Below are 26,919 nucleotides of genomic sequence, written 5' to 3'. Positions count from 1 at the left end.
TTTGCCACCATCGACCGGGGCTTGCAGGGTGTCACAGCAGCCCAGCAATCTGTGCTCCAACAACTCTCTAGGAATGCTAAGGCGTCGCCCCGGGGGAGTGGCAGTGGGTCAGTGGAGCAGGAACCCTACTGTCCTCTCTCAGGATGACAGCATTCCTACTCCCAACACTGCCACTCCGCCATTGCCCTTGTCGCTGCCCATCAGCCAGCCAGCCCAGACTGCTGCCGCATATGCCAAGGTGGTGCAGTCTACAGCCAGGCCTTCTTGATCCACAGCTGGTCGAGGTCGTCCTGCAAAGCCATCTGAAGTCTCCCGCACAGAAACTCAACAGCCTTCCACCAGCCATGCTGCAGCCACTGGGGGAGCACTGCGTAGGAGCACTAAATCAGGAAAGGGCGCATGAAAGGCAGATAACTAAGGGATTGCACAAGTGTAGTTAGTTAATAGTATTAATATAAATATGTGTGATATTATAGATACATTTAATAATTGTGTTTGGAATCTTTTGTGATGTCTCTCATTTCAGCTTTGCACCTAGGAGGACGCGGTGATATACCTTAACGTTGACTCTGGACCCCATGAAATCTTATGGCATCAGGTCAAGCATGGGCAAGGGAATCTCCTGGTGATTACCACCTACCGCCCTCCCTCAGCTGATGAATCAGTACTCCTCCATGTTGAACACCACTTGGAAGAAGCACTGAGGGTAGCAAGGGCACAGAATATACTCTGGGTGGAGGACTTCTATGTCCACCACTAAGACTGGCTCGGTAGCACCACTACTGACCGAGCTGGCCGAGTCCTGAAGGACATTACTACTAGTCTGGGCCTGCGACAGGTGGTGAGTGAACCAACACAAGGGGAAAAACCTACTTGACCTCGTCCTCACCAATCTACCTGTCGCAGATGCATCTGTCCACAACAGTATTGGTAGCAGTGGCCACCGCACAGTCATTGTGGAGATGAAGTCCTGTCTTCACACTGAGGACACCCTCCATCGTGTTGTGTGGCACTACCACCGTGCTAAATGGGATAGATTCAGAACAGATCTAGCAGCTCAAAACTGGGCATCCATGAGGCGCTGTGGGCCATCAGCAGCAGCAGAATTGTATTCCACCACAATCTGTAACCTCATGGTCCGGCATATCCCTCACTCTACCATTACCATCAAGCCAGGGGACCAACCCTGGTTCAATAAGGAGTGTAGAAGAGCATGCCAGGAGCAGCACCTAAAAATGAGGTGCCAACCTGGGGAAGCTGCAACACAGGACTACATGCATGCTAAACAGCGGAAGCAGCATGCTATAGACAGGGCTAAGCGATCCCACAATCAACGGATCAGATCAAAGCTCTGCAGTCCTGCCACATCCAGTCGTGAATGGTGGTGGACCATTAAACAACTAACGGGAGGAGGAGGCTCCATGAATATCCCCATCCTCAATGATGGTGGAGCCCAACACGTGAATGCAAAAGATAAGGCTGAAGCATTTGCAACCATCTTCAGCCAGAAGTGCTGAGTGGATTATCCATCTCGGCCTCCTCCCGAGGTCCCTACCATCACAGAAGCCAGTCTTCCGCCAATTCGATTCACTCCATGTGATATCAAGAAACAGCTGAGCGCACTGGATACAGCAAAGGCTATGGACCCCGACAATATTCTGGCTACCGTGCTGAAGACTTGTGCTCCAGAACTAGCCGCGCCTCTAGCCAAGCTGTTCCAGTATAGCTACAACACTGGCATCTACCGGATGATGTAGAAAACTACCCGGGTATGTCCTGTCCACTAAAAAGCTGGACAAATTTGTTGTGGTTGTTGGATGCCAATCATCTCAGCCCCAGGACATCGCTGCAGGAGTTCCTCAGGGCAGTGTCCAAAGCCCAACCATCTTCAGCTGCTTCATCAATGACCTTCCCTCCATCTTAAGGTCAGAAGTGGGGATATTCGCTGATGACTGCACAGTGTTCAGTGCCATTCACAACTCCTCAGATAATGAAGCAGTCCATGCCCGCATGCAGCAAGACCTGGACAACGTTCAGGCTTGGGCTGATAAGGGCAGGTAACATTCATGCCACACAAGTGCCAGGCAATGACTATCTCCAACAAGAGAGCATCTAACCACCGCCCCTTGACATTCAACGGCATTACCATCGCCGAATCTCCCAACATCAACATCCTGGGGGTCACCATTGACCAGAAACTTAACTGGACCAGCCACATAAATACTGTGGGTACAAGAGTAGGTCAGAGGCTAGGTATTCTGCGACGATTGTCTCACCTCCCGACTCCCCAAAGCCTTTCCACCATCTACAAGGCACAATCAGGAGTGTGATGGAATACTCTCCACTTGCCTGGATGAGTGCAACTCCAACAACACTCAAGAAGCTCAACACCATCCAGGACAAAGCTGCTGGCTTGATTGGCACCCCATCCACCATCTTAAACATTCACTCCCTCCACCATCGGCGTACCGTGGCTGCAGTGTGTACCATCTACAAGATGCACTGCAGCAACTCGCCAAGGCTTCTTCGGCAGCACCTCCCAAACCCGCGACCTCTACCAGCTAGAAGGACAAGAGCAGCAGACGCATGGGAACACCATCACCTCCAAGCTCCCCTCCAAGTCACACATCATCCTGATTTAGAAGTATATCACCGATCCTTCATCGTCGCTGGGTCAAAATCCTGGAACTCCCTCCCTAACAACACTGTGGGCATACCTTCACCTCACGGACTGCAGCGGTTCAAGGCGGCGGCTCACCACCACCTTCTCAAGGGCAATTAGGGATGGGCAATAAATGCTGGCCTTGCCAGTGACGCCCACATCCCAGGAACAAATTTTAGAAAACCAGTGAGACAGGAATGATATGGTGGGGATGTGGTGAGCAATGGGGCTCATGCGAATCGGAGTTTGATGAGCCGGTCGTGGACAGGCCGTCCAGAAGGCTGATTGTTTCCTTCCTTGTTTCTTTATATCCTTCCTTCCTCGCTCCCTCCTTTCTCCTCCTCCTCCTCCTCCTGAGGTGGTCCTGCAATCGCTGGTGGCAAGGGCTGCACCCTCATGATGGCCAAGTTGTGAAGCATGCAGCAGACCACCACAAAATGGGACACCTGCTCCGCCGAGTACTGGAGGGCTCCTCCTAAGTGGTCAAGGCAGTGGGACCGTTGCTTAAGCACTCCAATGGTCTGCTCGATGATGTTCCTGGTGGCCACATGGCTCTCATTATATGTGTGCTGGGCACGGGTGCTGGGGTTGTGGAGGGGAGTCATGAGCCAGGTGGAGAGCGGATAGCCCTGGTCTCCGAGCAGCCGGCCGCAAGCTTGATGTGGTGGCTGGAAGAGTGCTGGCACACCGGTCTGGCACAGGATGAAGGCATCGTGGCTGCTGCCAAGATAGCGGGCACTGACATTGAGGATTCGCGGTCTGTGGTCACACACCAACTGCACATTAAGTGAGTGGCAGCCTTTGCGGTTACGGAAGTTTTCAGGATTGACATGCGGCGTCGGCAAAGCCACGTGGGTGCAGTCAGTGGCACCCTGCACCATGGGGAAGCCCACTATCCTGGCAAAGCCACATACTCGCTCCTCCTGCTTCTCTCTGGTGAGAGAGAAGCCAACGTAGTCCCTTCTCCTGGTGTAGAGAGCCTCAGTGACCTCCCGGATGCAGTGATGGATGGTGAACTGTGAGATGTTAGATATGTTTCCTGCTGCAGACTGGAAGGATCCGCTGGTGAAGAAATTGAGGGCCACGGTGACCTTCACTGCCACTGGGAGAGCTGTGGTCACCCTGCTCTGAGGCTGCAGGTCTGGTTGCAGGAGGTGGCAGAGTTCTATGACCATCCCCTTGGTGAAGCAGAGCTTCCTAATAAACTGCTCCTCGCTTAATTGGAGGTAGGAGAAGTGCTCTCAGAAGACCCTAGGTGGGTAAGGCCTCCTGTTGAGAGCCTTGATGGCCCTCCTCCTCCCTCTGGGCACATGCTCCAATCTTCGTCACTCCCTCCGCCGTAGATCCTGGCGGGCGAGGTCGACTGCCAGTCCCCATGACTTTTAGCAAGTGTTGCAGTTTGAAGCATTTCAAAAATAATGAGGGGCATTTTGTACTTACCAGAACACTCCCTGCTACTAAATAATCTTGAAATAACTAAAGAATACTCTTGCAGTGCAGGAAGTAGCACACAGCCACTCAAACTGCAAAATCCTCTCGGGTGCGAGTGATTGGTGAGGATCCCTTTAAATATCATTGCCAGAGCCGGCTTCCTGCCGCTGTACGCCAGCTCCACCTGTCATTGCTTTCTCCAGCTGGTAACTGCAATGGCCAAAACCAAATTAGGAGATTGGGCGTCAAGTGAGCGTTGCACACTCACTGACGTCACAATCTCTGTGATTTTGATGTTCCCGGCGATTGAGTTTACTGGCATTGACACCGGCAACTCGAAAATGGTGCACTCCACTGGAACTGCCATCTTGTGGCGCTAAAGACGCGAAGCTTTAGCCCAATATCTTCACATTGATCCTTTCCAACCCATTCAGAAGTTTAAACACCTCGATCAGGTCTCCTCGAAGTCTTCTCTTTTCTAAAGAGAAAAAGCCCCAACCTGTTCAATCTTTTTCGATAGCTGTAATCTCTCAATTCTGGTACCATCCGTGTAAAACTTTTTTCACTTTCTCCAGTGCTTATATGTTCTATTTATAGTACAGAAACCAGAACTGTGCACAAGTGCGGCCTGACCAGGGTCCGGTACAAGCTTAACATAACTTCACTTTTGGATTCGATACTCCTAGAACTAAATCCCAGTGCTTTGCTAGCATTTTTAATTACTTTGCTGACCTGCAATGCTGCATTTAATGATTTGTTCACCTGTATCCCTCGATCCCTTTGCTTATCTACCCCATTCAGTTTCTTATTTTTCTAAGGTTTAGGTGATGTTTCTGTTTTTCCTACCAAAGTGCATCACCTCACATTTATCTGTTAAACTTCATTTGGCACCTAATTGCCCAGTCTGCAAGTTTTCTAATGTCTTGTATTACGTTGCATTCTTCCTCAGTGTTAGCTATACCCCCCAGTTTGGTATCATCTGCAAATTTTAATATTGAATTAGTTGTTCCCAAGGCCAAATGTAAATTATGAATAACTGTGGTCCCAGCACTGATCCTGGTGGAACACCACTTTCTACCGTCCTCTGATCTGAATAACTACCCTTCACCCTTCACGCTCTCCATTGTTTAAGCTTATGTTGGGGTGGGCGGCGTCTGGCTAATCTTCAGGGGTCAAGCTGCTTATTTTTGGTGAAATAGACACAGCCAAGGCAAGTCTCCTCAGACATGCCCAAGTCATTGTATTTGTGTCAGAGAACATAGTTCCTGGGCCGATTGCGATGAGTACCAAGCACTGGAGGTGCGAATGCATCTGCCTTTCCGTGCCCCCATTGGAACCATCTCTCTTCCTTCTGCAAGTTCAGGACAACCACTGGCAGGCCCAGTGGAAAGCGAATGCGGAGCAGTGTGGTTGTGCCCGAGGTTGGCAGCTGGGGCAGCAGGAACCCTGCGGCTGCAGGTCTGCGCAAGAGTCCTGTGTTACCGAAAACCAGCAGCCGTGGCTCAGTAGGCGGCACTCTCGCTTGAGTCAGAAGGCGGGTTCAAGTCCCACTCCAGAGACTCGAGCACAAAAATCAAGGCCGACACTCCAGTGCAGTGCTGAAGGAGCGCTGCACTGTTGGAGGTGCCGTCTTTCGGTTTAGACGTTAAACCGAGGTCTCGTCTACCCTCTCAGGTGGGCGTAAAACATCCCACGGCACCATTTCAAAAAAGAACAGGTGTCCTGGCCAATATTTATCCCTTAAACGAACATCACTAAAACAGATGATCTGGTCATCATCACATTGCTGTTTGCGGGAGCTTGCTGTGCACAAATTGGCTGCCACGTTTCCCACATTACAACAGTGACTACACTTCAAAAGTACTTCATTGGCTGTAAAGCGGTTTGGGATGTCCTGAAATTGTGAAAGGCGCTATAGAAATGCAAGTCTTCTCTTTTTCAAAGGAAAGAAGTTACAGAACTAGCAGGCAGAGGAAGTGAAATGTGGTAAGTCTAAGGTTCGAAAGGGACTGCATAATGTCGGCCATGACAATCTGTTTCACCTTGTCGAGAACAGTAGATCCAGAGGACATGGCCTGCGCTTGAGTGGGGGGTAAATTCAAAACTAATCCGCAGAAACAATATTCAGTGAGCAAGTGGTCAATCTATGGAACAGACTCCCGAGGGAGACGGTGGAAGCAGTTAGTATTGATTCATTCAAATGCAAATTGGAGAGATTTCTTTCAGAAAATAATATTTTGGGTTACCGTACCCAAGTAATGCGAGACATGAGGTGTGGTGAGTGCAGCATCCTCGGGAGGAACAGGTGACGCGACCGATGGTTCCCAAAGCTCTCCAACACTGGGGGTTTCCCTCACCTCATCTCTGGGGTCTGTTGTAGACTAATTGATGGAGATTGATTGCTGCGATTAGTCAACAACTCCATTAGCGTTGCGACCAGGATGGTAGACGGCAAACTAGAAGGACCTTGGACTTTTCCGGCCAGCAGTTCCTATGTTCTTCTTACAGCTAAGTTCAGAGAAACCAAGCTATTCTAAAAATTTGTCAATGCAGCTTTGAGAGGAACTGTTTGTTCATCATAGAGACCACCTTGCTCCTGTTTTAAATGGACCAAGAGTGAATGAGGAGCTGCATTGTGGCGGATCCCATGGATTTCTTTGTGGGTCACCATTGAACCAAAGATCAAACTCCACCTGCCATACCCCATCAATTAGTGCCTAAAGAACGTCATTTCTGGACTTCTCTTTGTTTGGAAATTCTCTCCTCCCACCCAGCATTGCCACAAACTAATCTTATTTATTCTGTTTAAGGAGCCTTTTATAGGCTTCATCAGTGAATTAAGTGCCCAACAGGAGCTCCTTGCTGTTGAATGTTTGGGTCTGCAGTACTTCAAATGAATACAATATCCAGAAGACAAAGATGATCCAGATTTGGTTCTCCCCTCACAGCTACGAAAACATTCTTTAAGCAGCGCTAAGCAGGGTGTAGAAATATTAAACTAAAGGTATCAGCCTTGGCTTAGTGGTAGCACGCTTGCCTCAGTGAGACGGTTGTTTGATCAAGTTCCACTCCAGAACCTTGAGCACATCGTCTAGGCTCAAGGAGCCGTCTTTTGGATGGGACGTTGAACCCAGGCCCCGTCTGCCCTCGCGGGTGGACGTAAAAGATCCCATGGCAATATTTCAAAGAAGAGCAGGGAAGTTCTCTCCGCTGTCCTGGCCAATATTTATCCCATAACCAACACCACAAAAACAGATTATCTGGTCACTTATCACATTGCTGTTTGTGGGACCTTGCTGTGTGCAAATTGGCTGCCGCGTTTCCTGACATTATAACAGTGACTACACTTTCAAAAGTACTTCATTGGCTGTAAAGCACTTTGGGACATCCTGAGGATGTGAAAGGTATTATATAAATGCAAGTTCTTTCTAAAGACAACAAATGCAAACAGTTCATATTAGGCAGAATGGAACGTTCAAAGGGGGTTTCTGTGAAAGCAATAGGTTTACCCTTTGCCTGAATTGTACTATTTTTAGGCACACTTTTTACGGGATGTCTTAACAAATTAAATACTTCTGACAACACTTGTACACTAATCTAATTTTCCAAGTTACTTACTGGTCTTAAAACAAAATGAAAGCCTATTGATGTTACTGCCATGAATAATTAATTGTGCATGCAATGCAAAGGATCTATCATCATTAGATTAGAGCATCTCTGGACTCTGAAGTTCATTATGGGCCTTTTAACATGCTCTCTGTCTCTCATGTTTCCTGATTCATCCTAGTTAGTATATAGAGAAAAAAACATTTCTAATCCCTTGTGGCAGCTGTTCCACAAAGGCCATGTAGACCTGGTCAAAGTGACATAATAGATCATTTGTAACGTTCCTTAGTCTTTTACCGTATTCTAGCATTAGCTGAGACGAGTATAAAGTGTAGTTAAAGCGCAAATAATTCTTTGCGATCAAGAACTTCCACTTTGTTTTCAGGTGGGCACATTTCACAACAGGAAGTCGTGGGGGGGGGGGAAGTGGTGGAAAGGAGCCCGAGGAATCTTTTGAAGTCTTGTGTCATCTGAATCAATACACCAAACATATAATGATCCAGTAACAGGGAGGGAGTGGGTGGCAGAGCAGAAACACGGCCATCTCTTGTGAGTCATGTGATGGGGACACCAACAGTGTCCAAATTCAGGCAAAATATCATTGCTGCCTTCTGACCAATAAGCAAGCCGTAAAAACAAAGCCACAGATATATCTTCAAATCTTCCTTTACCAGGCTCAGCTTTTCCATCTGTGCGGAATTATTTTTTGTTTACAATCGGAGCATCCTTGAGTATGGCCATGCCAGAAGCCCAGTGAATCATTCTGCACTCATCAAATTTGCAGTAATTCACATCAAAGGGAAGACAGACTCTACTGAATTGGCCCCAAAATTCTTATTCTTTAATCGTGCCGCTCAACTACCGCTTGTTGCTCCTACATTTTGCTTTAGGGCCGCTGGCTAGAGGTTGCCCAAGCTCCTAGGATTTGCTACCATGGATCGGATACATCGATTCCCAGCTCCACAACAACTTGTCCATTTATACAGCACCTTTAATGTAGTAAAACATCCCAGGGCGCTTCATAGGAACGATTATTAGACAAAATTTGACACCGAGCCACATAAGGAGATATTAGGACAGGTGACCACAAGCTTGGTCAAAGAGGTAGGGTTTGAGAAGCTTCTTAAAAGGAGAGAGGGGTTTAGGGAGGGAATTCCAGAGCTTGGGGCCCAGGCAGCTGAAGGCACGGCCGCCAATGATGGAGCGATTAAATCGGGGATGTGCAAGCAATTAAAAAATAAATAAACTCTTTCATTGAGTTGCAGGTTACAGTTATCCCAATTCTCTTTATTCATGGTCACAGCATCAAGGTCACAGCATAGAGGGCCCACTACTTCTATATATTTCATACATGCAGAGAATGGGTTGCCGTGCTGCAGGATTAACAAGTTCTGAGCTATATGGTCAACTGTACTCTCCTGATCTCACTGATACATAGCAAAATACCACACAGACTGACCATATATTTCAGGCTAAACTTCAAAATACATTTTTTTTTAGTAGGATAGATTTATACAGAAGCAAAAATAAAACAGCAGGTAAAGAGCCATACAATACTTAACTTTCACCAATATTTAAAATAGTTTTCTGAATGTAAAATAATTGGGTCCTGATGTTCATTCCAAATGTAACAAGTAGAGTGGAGCAATCTCCAGATCTCTAATCCACCCATGAAAGAGGCCACACCTCGCCTCTTCTTCTATAGGGATGTGTTCTGGGGATAGTGACGGGGTGCTGACATATCGGGCTCTAAGAAGGGGGTTCAGTTCTAGGCAGAAGTCACACACACTGTGCTCTGACTGACATGTTGTCCTAATCAATGTGTTTCTGGTGGGCAGGAAGGGTGAGCTTTGCCATAACAGGAGGTGAATCTTCTCATTGCTAACAGTAAACAGTGTGTTAGGTGGTACATCTCAGGAGACTCTCAGATCCCTGGGGCCAGGCCCAGCAGACAAGCGTTTGGAATCTTAGTGGATCTCTTTACCTTTGTGACATCTCAGACCATTGCCTGGAACAGTCGAATTTCAGGGGTTGCTTTTAGAGCGTGGCAGTTTGGTCATATTTTCTCTGGCATTCATCAGCGAGGACGGGGTGGAATCTGTGTGCTCCAGAGACTTGAGCACAAAAGTCTAGGCTGACACTCCCAGTGCAATACTGAGGGAGTGCTGCACTGTCGGAGGTGCCGTCTTTTGGATGAGATGTTAAACAGCGGCCCTGTCTGCTCTCTCAGGTGGACGTAAAAGATCCTATGGCATTATTTCGAAGAAGAGCAGGGGAGTTCTCCCTGGGTGTCCTGGGGCCAATATTTATCCCTCAATCAACATCACTAAAACAAATTATCTGGTCATTATCACACTGCTGTTTGTGGGAGCTTGCTGTGTTTCCTACATTACAACATTGACTACACTTCAAAAGTACTTCATTGACTGTAAAGTGCTTTGAGACATCCAATGTTTGCGAAAAGGTGCTATACAAATGCAAGTCTTTCTTTCTTTGTGCTGGTTCATGGTGCATCCGACGCACGGGGTTGAGTTAGGCTTCTCTCTCATTTTACTGCGTACGACGATTGGGAGGCTCTTCTCCTGAACCTTCCTCCATTCCCCCGCCGTTATCCTTCACCCTGGTTCTTGTTCTCTCCTCCCCTTCAGGCTTCCCGCAGCATCAGTCAATGTGATGGTGATCGCAGTGTACGGAATGAAGGTGGGTTTCGAGAAAAGATAGGCGAGGTACGCAAGACTAAAAAAATTCTCCTCTTGTGGCAGTATGTTGCTTACTCGGGTTTTGTGATCTGAGTGATTTCAATATCGGAGGCTCCCAAATTACAGCCACGACTTGTGCAGCGTGACCTCACACATTAATACCATGCAGGTTTATGAGAATTCATCCAGAACAAGCCCTCAAGATATATTATCCAGTCTGTGTCTTGTCCAGTGTTCGTGTGTGGCTGTATGAGCTGCTCTTAATGCATCAATCATCCCCAGTTTCTTTTTAATTAACCAGACTGCGCACATATAGAGGAGGATGTTGCTGAATGGGACCAATCTCAAAAGCAATGGAATTGCTGTAAGCACAGAGCATGTTTCTAAAACCAATGAGTGTTCGAGACATGAAAGTTACAAGTTATTAAGTTCCTTCCCCTACATAAACATCAATCCTGGCCATGAAATGACCTTTGAATCTCAGCCTCACCAATGAATCCAATCCATTGCTCTGCTGATCAACATTCCTTTGGACCCTTGGCAAAGGGCATCTTACTGACTTGCTCTTGGAAGCTGCGTGGTGTTGACCACCAGTTAAGTGGCCATTGGGTACTGAGAGCAACAAATACACGTGAGAGACTCCCAGCCCAATGGACCTCTAGGATGTACTTTGTGTCAGTCGTGGCAAAGAAAGTCTTTCTTTCTTTCATTACCACCCGCCACCCACCCCCCCCTGCCCCCCCGGGATTCTTGTCCTCTCCCCGCACCACCACCCCATCTTTCCCACTGTCATGTGGCTATATTACTATTTGCTTCCCTCGCCTTATTCTCAGGCATGTCTCTGGGGCTCGGGAACATGGCTACATTTTCATTCTTCCTTCAGATGTAAAGTTGACTAAGACTTCCATCTCTTTCTTGAGATGCACATCCGGAAAAGGGACATAGGGTAAAGAAAAGGTATAAAGGAATGGCGACACCTTCAGAACTCCTCTAACCCTAAGTGCATCAGAGGACACAGTGAACGCCCCTCATCAAGTATTGTTTTGATCTGGATACTTGCTCGGGTTCAGCATCACTGGGTCGCTCCCGTAAGCAATCCTCTGTTCCTCACAATCAAGAGATTACCTTTACATCCCAATGTCAGGGGCCCAACAATGAAAGCCGCCATGTTATATCAAATGGATAGTGCAATCTCTCGTCTGCATTTCTCCAATCTTCCCAAAGATAAATTCATTAACACTTTAGTAAGACAAAGCCACTTACGACTCATCAAAGCTGCTCCAGTTCAGTCAGTAAGCGAACACACTGAGTAACGGACTTAGAACATTTTACCTTCCTTAAATTTAAGAAGATAGGAACAGGGGGAGGCCATTCAGCCCCTCAAGCCTGTTCCACCAATCAAATTAGATCATGACTGATCGGTATCTTAGCTCCATGGTTGGTTCCGTAACCCTTAATATCCTTGCCCACAAAAATCTTTCAGTCGCAGTTTTGAAATTTTCAATTGACCCCCAGCCTCAACAGTTTTTTTGGGAGAGAATGTTCCAGATTTCCACTACCCTTTGTGTGAAGACGTGCTTCCTGACATCACCCCTGAACGGCCTGGCTCTAATTTTAAGGTTATGCCCCCCTTGTTCTGGACTCCCCCCACCAGAGGAAATAGTTTCTTTCTATCTACCCTATCGACTCCTTTAATCATCTTAAACACCTCAGTTAGATCACCCCTCAACCTTCTCTACTCAAAAGGAATACACAATGCAACCTGTCCTCATAATTTAACCCTTTTAGCCTCAGTATGTACTTCTCCTGATATACAAAAACAAAGGATGCCATACCATCCCGGTGACTGCCCTCCCAGGAGTGAATTTCTGCTGGACATTTGCGGAGCTCACAGGCTTTTCAACATAATAAAAACAGAAAATGCTGGAGATACTCAGCAGGTCAGGCAGCATCTGTGCAGAGACTCTTCACAGATGCTGCCTGACCTGCTGAGTATCTCCAGCATTTTCTGTTTTTATTTCAGATTTCCAGCATCTGCAGTATTTTCTTTTTGTATTAGCTTTTCAGCGTACCAGGTGTGAACACAATCTGGAACCATCTGAATGTGTTAACGACATCAATTTATCCCAACGTGATAAAGAGAACAGTTTCAATGGCTGCCCCATTCTATTCCACAGGACCCAGTGAGACACCTGGCCCAAACTGTTTAAATGGCTGCACCCATCTTCCCTGTTGAATAAAGGAGCTGGAACGATGTGGATTCGAAGCTTAATCTTGAGTTGATGACGTCCGATCAAAACCAAATTGTAGCTTAAACCAAAAATCACTTCTACACCAACCACTCACAAATCCCGAAATGTGACAACTCCACTCTCACATCCTGTTCCATTAAAACCCAACAGTGTTTCCCACATGTGTAGGAAACTCTGCAGTTAATGCGCCCCTTCCACCCCAATGTTCCAAAATCAACTGTATGCGAATGACAAACATAAGACTTTGGGGGTGAAATTCATCATTGGCAGAGGGTGTATAATGGGCGGGGTGTAGAACGGGAAATGGGCCTCCTGATCCCTATGACACAGCAGGTGGGCAGTGATGCAGGTGAGCTAATTGTTAATGTACGATAGAACGTACGAGGTGTGTTTGTCACGGAATCAGAGGAGGCTCTCATCACAGGGAAGGCATTGTTTAAGAGAAGGGCAATTGCTGGCACAGGAACCCTCATCCGCGCCCTTGTACCTCTAGACCCGACTGTTCCAACACTCTCCTGGCCAGCCTCCCATATTCCACCCTCCATAAACTGGAGATCATCCAAAACTCTGCTGCCCGTATCCTAACTCGCACCAAGTCCCATTCACCCATCACCCCTGTGCTCACTGACCCACATTGGCTCCTAGTCCAGCAACGCCTCAATTTTAAAATTCTCATACTTGTTTTCAAATCCCTCCAGGGCCTGACCCCTCCCGATCTCTGCAACCTCCTCCAGCCCTACAACCTTCCCTATCTTTGTAACCTCCTCCAGCCCTACAACCCTCCAAGATCTCTGCGCTCCTCCAATTCTGGCCTCTTGAGCATTGCCGATTTTAATCGCTCCACCATTGGTGGCTGCGCCTTCAACTGCCTGGGCCCTAAGCTCCGAAATTACCTGCCTAAACCTCCCCGCCTCTCCTCCTTTAAACCTACCTCTTTGACCAAGCTTTTGATCACCTGTCCGGATATCTCCTTATGTGGCTTGGTGTCAAATTATGTCTGAGACCGCTCCTGTGAGGCACCTTGGGACATTTTACAGCATTATAGATGCTATATAAATGCAAGATGCATGGAACATTATCTGCTTTTAGCACATCCATAGGAAACCGTACTCTTACCTGTAGAGTTAAAGCGCCGTCTACCTTGCCAATATACAACATGGGGTTCATTTTAACCCTTCCCACCCAGCAGAATCAGACTGGGCTTGCAGGTAAAAATGAGGTCACTTACTCGCTCGAATTTTCACACCTTGTCCACTTTTAACCTGCTGGGTCCTGCAGGCGGTGCTCTACAGATAATGAATGTATGCCATTCGGTGTCCTAATATGTCAATGACTCCCAAAACAAGCGCTCCACTCGGAGCTCCGGCACGGCAAGAGAGCCCCAGGTGGGCTGAGGAAACGCTTCAAGGACACCCTCAAAGCCTCCTTGAAAAAGTGCAACATCCCCACCCACACCTGGGAATCCCTGGCCCAAGACCGCACAAAGTGGAGGAGAAGCATCCGGGAAGGCGCCGAACACCTCGAGTCTCTTCGCCAGGAGCAAGCGGAAGCCAAGCGCAGGCAGCACAAGGAGCGCACGTCAACCCAAGCACCCCACCCGCCCGTCCCTTCAACCACCGTCTGCCCCACCTGTGACAGAGACTGTAGGCCCCGCATCGGACTCGTCAGTCACCTGAGAACTCATTTTTAATGTGGAAGCAAGTCATCCTCGGTTCCGAGGGACTGCCTAAGAAGAGGGGATGTCAATGGAACCCTGATGGCATTTACCCCGGGATCCAGAGCAGGAATTCCCGCCAGCCTGAAGCTGGTCTGCAGACAAAACAGGTCGGCGAGTTAGGTGTAAAACATTCCTTTGTGGAGTCAGATGAGGATTTCAGAAGCGCAACAAGGGAACTCAAACCAACACTTTAATCTCCGAGACCTGCAGCTACAGCGGGCTTCTCACGCTGGCACTCCCCAGTACCCAACCATCAGTGCAGGAACTGCTGATCTCACGACCACCAACCCTGCTCTCCAGGTCGCAGCTCACTCCTGAAATGAACCACCTTTCACCAGTGGCACTGAAACAAGACAGAAAACTGCTACTTTCTTCTCTTTCGCTAGAGGAGGTTCACTAGAATGGTATAATAGCAAAATACTGCAGATGCTGGAAATCTGGAACAACAACAGAAAATGCTGGAAATACTCAGCTGGCCAGGCAGCATCCGTGGAGAGAGAACCAGAGTTAACGTTCCTGAAGCTCATCGTGAGCTCGAGGAACAGCACCTCATCTTTCGATTAGGCACTTTACAGCCTTCTGGACTTATCATCGAGTTCAACAATTTCAGATCATAACCTCGGCCCCATTTTTCATGCTGTATGATTTTGCCATTTCCATTTGCAACATTCCTGCCTCTTACATAAGCACAGTATATTCTTTCAATTCCTTCCTCCCCTCCTAAACCCCCGCTGTCTCTGCACCTGTTTAATATCGGTTACATCTCCAGCCTTCTCCAGTTCTGATGACGGGTCCCAGACCTGAAACGTTAACTCTGTTTCTCTCTCCACGGATGCTGCCTGGCCTGCTGAGTATTTCCAGCATTTTCTGTTGTTATATTACTAGCATGGTACTGGGGCTACGTGGAGCGACTGGAGAAGCTGGGGTTGTTCTCCTTCGAGCAGAGATTTGATAGGAGGTGTTCAAAATCAGGAATGGTTTTGACAAAGAAAATAAAGAGAAACTGTTTCCACACACCAGAGCGCGGTGAGAATTCGGAACTCGCTACCACAACAAGTGGGTTGAGGCAAATAGCGTGGGTGCAATTAAGGCGAAGCTAGACAAACACATGAGGGAGGAAGGAATAGAAGGATATGCTGATAGGGTGAGATGAAGAGGGGTGGGAGGAGGCTCGTGTGGAGCATAAACATTTGATAGAGGTGTTCAAAATCATGATTGATTTTGATGAAGTAAATAGAGAAACAGTTTGCACACACCAGAGAGCGGTGAGATCTGTTTGGAGACCGGTCACCAGTGGTGTCCCGCAGGGATCGGTGTTGGGACCGTTGCTCTTTACTATTTTTATTAATGATCTGGATGTAGGTGTTGGGGGCACGATCTGCAAATTTGCAGATTGTTACCCCAAGATCTGTGCGAGTGTTAGAACTGTAGACAATGCTCGTCTGCTTCAGGCAGATCTTAATGTGTTGGGAGGTTGGGCTCATGGCTGGAAAATGATGTATAACGTAGATAAGTGCAGTGTTATGCATGTGGGTGGGGCAAATGCTCAACATTCATACATCCTTCAGGGAAAAGCATTAAAGATGGTGGAGATAGAAAGAGATTTGGGCATTTCAGTGCATACATCCTTAAAGGTACATGAGCAGTGCCGTGAAGCGATAGCTGGAGCAAATAGGGTGTTGGGGTGTATCCACAGGACAATTGAGTATAAGACGAGGCATACTGTTTTGTACAAGACCTTAGTTAGGCCGCACTTGGAATACTGTGTCCAGTTTTGGTCTCCTCACACGGTGGGTGATATTGAGGCTTTGAAAAGGGTGCAGGGGAGAGCCACTCGACTGATTCCCAGTTTAAAGCATCTTAGTTATCAAGATAGGCTAAAAATGTTGGGACTCTACACTTTAGAGAAGCGTAGACTTAGGGGGATCTGATTGAGGTTTATAAGATGATGAAGGGAATAGATTGTGTTCCAGCTGACAGTTTGTTTCAACAAATAGGTTAGGGAGGACCAGGGGGTCACAATTTTAAACTGTATAAGGCCAGATCTAGGTTAAATGTCAGGAGGTGATTCTTCTCCCAGAGAACAGTAGGACCTCTGGAACAGGCTGCTGTCTCGTGCGGTGGACGCTGATTCTCTGAATTCCTTCAAGCGAGGGCCGGACCTGTTTCTGGCTGGGGCGGAGATCACCTCGTACAAGAGGGAGGCACTGCCGGGGATTCAGGCCAGAGCGATCTCCTGAACTAGTTTCGATCACCAAGATGGGTCGGAGAGGAATTTCCAAGATTTTTGTTTCCCAAATTGGCTTGGATTTTTAAATCTGTTTTTTCGCCTCTCCCAGGAGCTCGCATGGTTTCGGGTGGGGTGGAGAGTGTATATGTTGTGATACACAAGGTATCGCAATTGCATGGGACAGGCTCGACGGACCAGGGGGTCTTTCCCTGTCCGCCATTGTTCGTATGTTACACCGGCATGGACCAGTTGGGCCGAATGGCCTGTTTCTGTGCTGTACATTCTATGTAAATTAGGCAATTGGATTGGCTCAAATATCCCACTGGATCAGTGCAAAGCTGTCAAAATCCAGTTCTACATAGTGGACACACAAGGAAGCTTCCAATCAGCAATGAGCAACCACACATCAAAGTTGATCAATTTTTTCTTCAAAACAAGTGATCTAAAAGCAGTAACTGCCACAAACACGCCAAGCAAATCCTTCAAATAATTTCTGATCATTTTTCAGCCCCTTTTTCTTTCTTCACTTACTTCAGATGTAACCAATAACAATAATATTTAATGTAAAAAAAACTAAAATTAAGGAAAGCACTAAACTTATTCCTGTGGATTGTTCTCCTTAGAGCAGAGAAGGTTAAAGGGAGATTTAATAGAGGTGTTCAAGATTATGAAGGGTTTTGATCGAGTAAATAAGGAGAACCTGTTTCCCACTGGCAGGAGGGTCGGTAACCAGAGGACACAGGTTTAAGATAATTGGCAAATGAACCAGAGGGGAGATGAGGAGAATTGTTTTAATGCAGCGAGTTGTTTTAATCCGGAACGCGCTGCCTGAAAGGGTGGAGGAGGCAGATTCAATAGTAACTTTCAAAAGAGAATTGGATAAATACTTGAAAAGGAAAAATTTGCTGGGCTGTGGGGAATGAGCAGGGGGAGTGGGACTAATTGGATCGCTCTTTCGAAGAGCCGGCACAGGCACGATGGGCCGAATGGCCTCCTTCTGTGCTGTAAGATTCTAGGGCCTAGAAATTCAGTATAGCCAGTTAGCGCCCGCCCCAAAGTTGCGCCCCCTTTGCGGAAATTCAGTCGCTTCGCCCTAAGAGGTTGCTGAAGCGCTAAAACAGGTGTTGCACGACTATCTTCAGGCGCTAAGCCGTCAGGCCGGAGCGCAACACCCGAGCTCGGGCGCAGCACAGGGAGCTGGTGATTGACGGCAGACACTCTGGTACGACGACGACGACGTGGTGGTGGTGGTGGTGGTGAACAGAAATACACCGTTCACAACAACACACTGGACCCTTCCACACAACACATGCAGAGTGCCTTTTATAGTGCAGGAGGAGTGCCCTTTAATTTGCGCTCCCCGGGGCCCGCGTCGGCTGTGTTGCGTTCCATTTTACAAACGCTCTGGACGCCAGCCGCACAATGGGGCGGTCCGACTGAAGTTTGGAATCGGGGCGCGCAAAGGGCGTTGCACGAGGATGTGATGCATTTTCTGCGCGCGCAGCCGGGCAGGCGCTAAACTTTGCGCCGGCGCTAAGGGTCAACTTAATTTGGGGCGAGGCGCAAACTGCGCTGCGCCCGGGCGCTACACGCATAGCGCCCGAAATTCACTTCTCTTAAGGCGCTAACTGCTGGCGCAACCAACTGAATTTCTAGGCCTAGGATTCAATAAAGTTGGCCATTTAATATTAAAATTGGCCGCTATGATTTTTTGGGTTGATGCTGAGAGGATTGATGTTTGCACTTGGTCCTGGAGGACATTTGAGGCAACATTATGCTGAAACCTACTTGGGATTGGGGGATCTTTTAAAATCAAATGAATAGCTGAGAAAAAAGGCAAGTTTGCAGAGAGAGGAAGGAAAAGTTAACACGTACGGTATGTTTGCACCTTAAACAAACATTACCAGCCCAGAATACTGAGGATCAATTTTTTTTTAATGTAAATACCTGGGATCAGAGATTGTGGTGATGGATAAAGGTGTTCGCATCTTAAGCAGGTTTTGTAATGTGGTAGGTAAAGAATAATACAAAAATGTGCCCTGTACTTTTCAGTATCAGTGAGCTGTGTAATACTTTTAACCTGTCAGTTCTGTGACATTTTGCTTTAGTCAATTTGCTATATTACCGCAATGATAAACAGCTGTCGTGTTTCGATTGTGTGGACTGCGGTAAAGATGAGAACTACAATCCAAGTCTCAGACTATCTGTGGGGGCCAGCACAGTTAATTCCCGAGTACATATATATAATCATTATTTAACTGAATTATCGTTTGGGTCTCCAATTTACGCACGCAAGCTGAAAGACATTCAGTCGCCACACAGGATAAAAAGAACTGTTGGTATTTCATCAACAAAGGTCTCTCCCTCTGGACAAGAGATCTTCCAGCTAACTTGGACTTGTGACAACAGTGTGGTTTTTCATTGCCTCAATGCAAGAACTGGTCTAACCTTTTACCACTGTTGTGATTTCTTAGGCATTACCATAAAGACATGTTTTCTTTATGATATTCTCTGCTTAATTTGTGTAGTTTGTGTGTTAGGAAATTAAATTGAGTATTCATAAGAATTAGGAGCAGGAGTAGGCCATACAGCCCCTCGAGCCTGCTCCTCCATTCAATAAGATCATGGCTGATCTTCGACCTCAACTCCACCTTCCCGCACTATCCCCATATCCCTTAATATCCAAAAACTATCAATCTCTATCTTGAATATACTCAACGACTGAGCCTCCACAGCCCTCTGGGGTAGAGAATTCCAAAGACTCACCACCCTCTGAGTGAAGAAATTTCTCATTTCAGTCCATTCAGATGGTTAAACAGGTTTACTAAATTGTATTCAAGTAATTACAAATGGAAGCACTGTATGTATGATGCACTTTGCATTAATGCATTGAAAACATTCATAAAAATCTTTGCAATTACTCCACTCATCACGATAAGGCTCAAATATTAAAATATTACCTTAATTCTTGGTAGCTGAACACCTCCACCTGTTTGTGGGCCTTGGAAGGAGCTGATATCATCTCTATGATTCTGGGGCAATACCAGTGAGGTGACCATAGGCAATTAATTTCTACATACAAGACAAAGACAAGTTAGCAACAGCAAAACCATAACTTGTATTTATACAGCGCCTTGAATGTAGTAAAACCTCCCAAGGTGCTTCACAGGAGCGATTATCAGACACAATTTGACGCCGAGCCACATGAGGAGATATTAGGACAGGTGACCAAAAGCTTGGTCAAAGAGGTAGGTTTTAAGGAGTGCCTTAAAGGAGAGAGAGGTTGAAAGGTGAAGTGGTTTAGGGAGGGAATTCCAGAGCTTAGGGCCCAGGCAGCTGAAGGCACGGCCGCCAATGGCGGAGCGAAGGAAATCGGGAATGTGCAAGAGGCCAGATTTGGAGGAGTGCAGAGATCTCGGAGGGTTATAGGGCTGGAGGAGGTTACAGGAATAGGGAGGGGCGAGGCCATGAAGGGATTTGAACACAAGGATGAGAATTTACAATGGAGACGTTGCCAGAGCGGGAACCAATCAGTGAGCACAGGGGTGATGGGTGAACGGGACTTGGTGTGAGTTAGGGTACGGGTGGCAGGGTTTTGGACACTAGAATTACATCCGTTGGAAATCATCAAAAGAAATGTTGAGTCATTTTAAAAGGACTATGGAAGTTCTAACACAGCTTTGTTTCGAGGAGGTTCTCACCTAAGAGGATTATGGTAAGTGGAGTTTTGATACAAAGTTCATTACCTGGAACCATAGTTTCTGGTGAGGGTTTGGGGAGAAAGGCTGAGCCTATTACTCTGGTTAACCTACTGTTGTGATTTATATTTCATATTCCACGGCCACGTTAATGGTGTTGCATTGTTGTAACTTTTTTTTTACTAAAAAGGCTTGGAAAAGCAATATGCGCAGCTATGGTTCAGTGAACTGAATCATTCAAAAAGACTTTGAGATAGTCCAAGACAAGCGAATGCTGAAATTAAGGAGTTAAACAATGTGCCAGGTTCTGATGAAGAAACCACTTCTTAAAATCAGATATCATTTATTTGATGGATGATACCAATTTCTTTTTGTCCCTGTTTTCCCCCCAATGTGATTCATTTCCTCCCTTGTGGAGATCCCAAATAAAGGCCGACTCCAAGTGTTGGGAAGGAACAATAAAGCCAGCTTCAACTAGAGAAATGAGGGACCAGGTGTTCCACATCATCGTCTAATCCAAGCTCAGACAAGTTCATTGCCAGATGCTGGAGATAATCTTTAATCTACTTTAAAGCAGGGACTAGCCAGGCTCCATAGTTGCATCTTTAACAAGAAACAATTTACTCGCAAATTAAATATTTAACTCTGAAAAAATCTTGTTAATTTCTGCCCTTTATTTTAGTTCCCCTTGTTGACTTGCAGAGCGGATGATGTGCCCATGGGGGGAGGGTGAATTTCACCTTTGATGGTGAGCCCCAATGCCATCGCTAGGAGGTGGGAAGGCCTGGTTATCCACGATGGGGATGCTGCTTCTTCAGAAAGAAAGAACTTGCATTTATATAGCGCCTTTTATACCCTCAGGATGTCCCAAAGCATTTTACTGTCAATACCAGTACTTTTGAAGTGTAGTCACTGTTGTAATGTAGGGAAACGCAGCAGCCAATTTACACACAGCAAGCTCCCACAAACAGCAATGTGATAATGAACAGAACCTGGTTTTAGTGATGTTGGTTGAGGCAGAAATATTGGCCCCAGGACATCAGGCCTCGGTTTAATGTCTCATCTGAAAGACGGAACCTCTGACAGTGCAGCACTCCCTCAGTACATTAAATAACTCCTGCACACTGAATAAAGATCCAGGAAAGTATATCCCGGGATGATTCTTGTTCATGCAAAAAGTGCGTTGGGATGTCCTGAGGTTGTGAAAGGTGCGATATAAATGCAAGTCTTTCTTGATTGCTTTGTACATTTTGGGATCCCTATGCTTACACTTGAATCGTTGATGCAGGCCCAGTGATGGTCATGTTTAGTTGACTTTTAGTCAACTCTTTCTGAATGCATGCAAAACTGTTTAATACTTTAACAGATACTAAATGAAAACGGCAAGCTTCAAATGGCCTCTACTAAATGCACAAACATGCCTCCACTGTCCAGTTCCAAGCACTGACTCATTATCATTCCATCTACAACAGCAGAAGAAGTTTCAAAGTGAATGTTTAAAAAGTGAGAGTCTGTGAGCAGCTTTCATTCATCAGATGATCCTGCCAGGCACATGACCACTACACCTTCTCCACAACTGGCATCAGACTAACTGGCCTATAATTTCCTGGTTACTCCCCTTTCTGGAATAGGGCTCTACCCTCTAGTAGTTTGGCACTATTCCCATTTCCAAATATTTTTTGAAAACTATGGTCAGTGCCACCACTATCTGCTCCCCAACTTTTTTCATTACTCTTTACCTACCTATCCATCCATCCATTCATCTCTTTTCTGACTCCTCATTTTTTTGTCTCTCTTATATCCACTTCTCAATGTTCTCCATCTCCGATCCTTTCCCACTCTCAGCCTTTCACTCACTCTCTCAGCCTCTCCTATTTCTGTCTCTGGTTTCTCTTCCATACGTTCTCCGTCTCTCTTTTTTTTTAAAAAAACCCTGTAATTTTCCTGTCAAAACCTACCTCAAAAAATCCACGGTTGATGTTTTCCCTTGTCTTGAAGTCTTTGCAAAAACAAACTTAGAATTACTATTGCAGCCAAGTGCCTCACAGGCTGCCAGCAGAGACTCCTTCTGCCACACACTGGGAGTTTTATCCAGAGAGTAGTTGCACCTGTGGCACACTGTGAATTATTGGCCCAGCTGCTCGCTGGGAGTTGTAGTTATTGTCTCCAGTCAACAGAGTGAAATCTCTGGGTGACCATGAACTCAAAGCCCAAGCTTCTCAGAGTCATGCAAGGCCTCTGATAAAAATCATTCTTAAGACACATGGTAAATACAGAAAATGTCACTGTGTACCTAAGTTTATTCACTTTCTTATAATTTTTTTAACATTATAAACTTTATTTCCTGTCCTCAGTTTCTCAGTTAGTGAGAATTCAATATGGTGGCTAGTAGGGCTTTGAAAAAACATATTTTGAGCAATTTGAATGGTAAAACATTACTTTTTGTTGGTAATTGTTGCAGATTTGCAGTGGTTTCCATTCAAGCTTCACCTCCTACTTCTTCAGCTTTGATTTGCTGGGGATTCAATGCGACGTTTGAGCCAGAAATATGCCTAAAATATGAATAATGAAACTTATGCTGGACGTATCATTTTTATAGATAGTTTTCACAATGTCTAATCAAGTTCATTAAAGTCAATCTGATTGGCAGCCTGGCTTAGTTACAATATTGTTTCACCCTTTTGTTTCCTTATATTGTTATTTTTCTGAATATGACAAAAATGTGACAATGTCTTCTCAATATCCTTTGTCAGATATATTTTTCTCTGAGCCAAACCCTTGTTGTCAAGTCCCCATTATTATTATTATCTAGTATTCTCCAATAATATTGTAAGCTTAGCTCAGGCCTTCCTCGCCCCTCATTGTTCAGTAGCTTGACTTTTTTTAATGGTGTTGCTGGGCTCGCCCATCACTTTCAATGTGGGATTTTCAGAAGGAGCCTGTTTCTTGCAGCTATGCTGCCCTCTGCAGGTAACGGTAGTCGCTGCGAGCAGATATTTCGCCCCGTGCCAGCAGGATGTTTGTTAATTGTCCCTTGCTCCCTTCACTGGTGTGTAGGCAATTGCCCGGCTGGAGCTACAACCTGGCTTTCTGTGCGGGATATTTGCAAAGGTCACATAAAGGTAAGAACTAAGAAGTCAAAATTGCTTCCCCATACCCCGTGTATCAGGGATGGTCGACAATAGTCATGCAATGGAAAACTATAAACAAAACTTTTTTTATGCTATCGTTTTTTTATATCCATGTTGCTGCCTTATTTACAGAAAAGGCAAAATAAGCTGGTGAGATGGGCACGTTCTACTACTTGGTAACACGCTCACATGTATCAGAAGGTCGTGGGTTCAAAGTCCCACTCAGAGACTTCAGGGCATAATCTAGGCTGGCACTTGATTCCACCTCCAACATCGCCCGACTGTGCCCCTGCCTCAGCTCATCTGCTGCTGAAACCCTCATCCGCTGTTGAAACCCTCATCCATGCCTTTGTTATCTCTAGACTCCACTATTCCAACGCACTCCTGGCTCGCACCAAGTCCCGTTCACCCATCACCCCTGTGCTTGTTGACCAATATTGACTCCTGGTCTGGCAATGCCTCAGTTTGAAAATTCTCATCCTTGTTTTCAAATCCCTCCATGGTCTCATCCCTCCCTATCTCTGTAGCCTCCTCCAGCCCTACAAACCGCCACGATCTCTGCGCTCCTCCAATTCTAGCCTCTTATGCATCCCTGATTTTCTTCACCCCACCACTGGCAGCCAGAGTGCATCTCGCTCGCTAACCGGTTCACAGTTCTGGAAACTGGTGGGGGGTGATGGCTCCTCTGGGGAGAGCAGCCAGAGCCAAGGCCACAGCACCACGGGTGGCTCAGCTGCAGGGGGGGGGGGGGGGGGAAAGATGAGTGGAAGAGCAATAGTGATAGGGGATTCATTGGTTAGGGGAACAGGTGTTTCTGCGGCTGCAGACGTGACTCCAGGATGGTATGTTGCCTCCCTGGTGCCAGGGTCAAGAATGTCACTGAGTGGATGCCAGACACTCCGAGGGGGTAGAGTGAACAGGCAGAGGTCGTTGTCCATATCGGTACCAACGACATAGGCAGAAAGAGGGATGAGGTCCTGCAGGCAGAGTTTAGGGAGCTAGGAGAGATTCAAAAGCAGGACCTCAAAGGTAGTAATCTCCGGATTACTCCCGGTGCCACGTGCTAGTGAGTACAGGAATAAGAGGATAGAACAGATGAATGCGTGGCTGGAGAGATGGTGCAGGAGGGAGGGCTTTAGATTCCTGAGGCATTGGAACCATTTCTGGGAAGGTGGGGCCTGTACAAGGCAGACAGGTTACACCTCAACAGAGCCGGGACCAATATTCTCGCAGGGAGGTTTGTTAGTACTGTACGGGAGGGTTTAAAATAGAGTGAGTGTGTTGGATAGTACTAGAGAAGTAGTACTAGAGGCGGGAGTAGTACCATATTAGATAGGAGCAGACTAAGAAAGACTACGAAAAATTCAAAAATGGGTTTAGAATGCATGTACGTAAACACACAAAGTGTGGTGAATAAGGTTGGTGAGCTACAAGCGCAATTAGCCATGTGGCAATATGATGTGGCAATAACAGAAATGTGGCTTAAAAATGGTGAGGACTGGGCACTTAATATTCAAGGTACAAGGTGTTCAGAAAAGATAGGGAAGGAAAAAAGGGAGGTGGGGTGGCAGTGCTGATTAAGGAAGACATTGTAGTGTTGGAAAGGGAGGATGTTCTTGAGGGGACAAGGACAGGATCCATTTGGTTAGAGCGGAGGAGCACAAAGGGTATGATCACGCTATTGGAGGGTATTCTATAGGCCTCTAAATAGTGAGAGGGAGGTAGAGGAGCAAATCTGCAGGGAAATCACAGAAATATGCAAGAGTTATAGAGTGGTGATATTGGGGGACTTCAATTACCCAAATATCGATTGGGATAATGCTAGGGTAAAGGGAAAGGAGGGGGAGGAATTTCTGAAATATGTTCAGGAGAATTTCCTTGACCAGTATGTTCTTGGCCCAACTAGGAAGGAGGCGTTGCTGGATCTGGTGCTGGGGAATGAGATGGGCCAGGTCGACCAAGTGTCTGTGGGAGAACACTTGGGTACGAGTGATCATCGTATCATAAGGTTTAGATTAGCAATGGAGAGGAGCAAGGAACAATCCAGAGTGGAACTTCTAAACTGGAACAGGGTTAACTTCAATGGGATGCGAAAGGATCTAGCCAGAGTAAAATGGAACCAAAGACTGACAGGAAAAACTGTAACGGAACAATGGGAGATCTTTAAGGAGGAGATGTTCCAAGTACAGGCCAGGTACATTCCAACAAGAGGGAAGGGTAATGGAACCAAAGCAAGAGCTCCTTGGATGACGAGGGAGATAAAGACGATGAAACAAAAAAAGAGGGTGCATGATGAATGTCAGGTGAATTCTTCAAGGGAGAACCAGACCAAATACAATAAGTTGAGAGGGGAAGTGAAGATGAAAATAAAATTGGCAAAGAAAGAATGAGAGTAGAATGGCAGTTAACATAAAAGGGAACCCAAAAATCTTCTACCGGCATGTAAACAGTAAGCGGGTAGCAAGAGGCGGGGTGAGGCTTATTAAGGGCAAAGAAGGTGATATATGCTTAGAGGCGCAGGGCAAGGCTGGAATACTCAATAAGTACTTTGTATCAGTGTTTACTAAGGAGGTGGATGCTGACAAAATATCGGTAGAAGTGGAAAAGGTAGAAGCAATGGAAGGGGTGAAAATTGATAGAGAGGATGTATTAGAAAGACTGGGCATGCTTAGAGTGGATAAGTCGCCTGGTCCAGATGGCTTGCATCCCAAGTTGCTAAGGGAATTTGGGGCGGTGATAGCAGAAGGGCTTGCCATAATTTTCCAATCTTCCCTAGATGCAGGGGAGGTGCCTGAGGATTGGAAAGTGGCAAATGTGACACCATTGTTCAAGAAAGGATGTAACTACAGGCCGGTCAGTTTAACATCAGTGGTGGGTAAAGTTTTAGAAACAACAATCAAGGAAAAAATTAACAGGCACTTGGAGAGGTTTAAGCGAATTAAGGAGAGCCAACATGGATTTGTAAAGGCAGATCGTGTTTAAGTAACAGGGAGGATTGATGAAGGGAATGCAATGGATGTTGTCTACATGGATTTTCAGAAGGTGTTTGACAAAGTACCCACGAGAAGGCTGGTTAACAAAATTGAGGCTCATGGAATAGGTGGGTCAGTGGCAGCTTGGATAAGAAATTGGCTTAAGGACAGAAAACAGCAAGTTGTGGTAAATGGCTGTTTTTCAGACTGGAGGATGGTAGACAGTGGTGTTCCCCAAGGGTCAGTGCTGGGGCCACTGCTTTTTTTGATATATATAAATGACCTGGATATTGGAATACAGAATAGAATTTCTAAATTTGCAGATAACACCAAACTTGGGGGTGTGGCAAACAGTGATATCATCAATCGACTACAACAGGACATAGAAAGGCTAGCAGAATGGGCAGTCAAGTGGCAGATGGAATTTAATATAGGGAAGTGTGAGGTGAAGCATTTTGGCAGAAAGAACAGGGAGAGGCAATATACACTTAATGGCAGAGTTTTAAAGAGTGTGCAGGGAC

General features: G+C 46.3%; 1 long non-coding RNA gene across 1 annotated transcript in view; it reads right to left on the bottom strand.

The window, feature by feature from the left end:
* The window catches only part of LOC147115306 (uncharacterized), an 85,001-nt gene extending 62,644 nt beyond the window's left edge, over positions 1-22,357 (bottom strand). The window contains exons 1-2 of the long non-coding RNA XR_015078937.1: positions 22,254-22,357; positions 19,558-19,669 (exon numbers count right to left, since the gene is read on the bottom strand). This is a non-coding gene — a long non-coding RNA (uncharacterized LOC147115306). The remainder of the gene's footprint in view (positions 1-19,557; positions 19,670-22,253) is intronic.
* Between the last annotated feature and the right edge of the window lie 4,562 nt (positions 22,358-26,919).

This window comes from Somniosus microcephalus, chromosome 7, assembly GCF_052327205.1.
Source record: "Somniosus microcephalus isolate GS21.2 chromosome 7, FLI_Smic_1.0, whole genome shotgun sequence".
NCBI lineage: Eukaryota > Metazoa > Chordata > Chondrichthyes > Squaliformes > Somniosidae > Somniosus > Somniosus microcephalus.
Note: the sequence above shows the minus strand (reverse complement) of the source record. Positions and strands in the feature narration are given on the sequence as shown.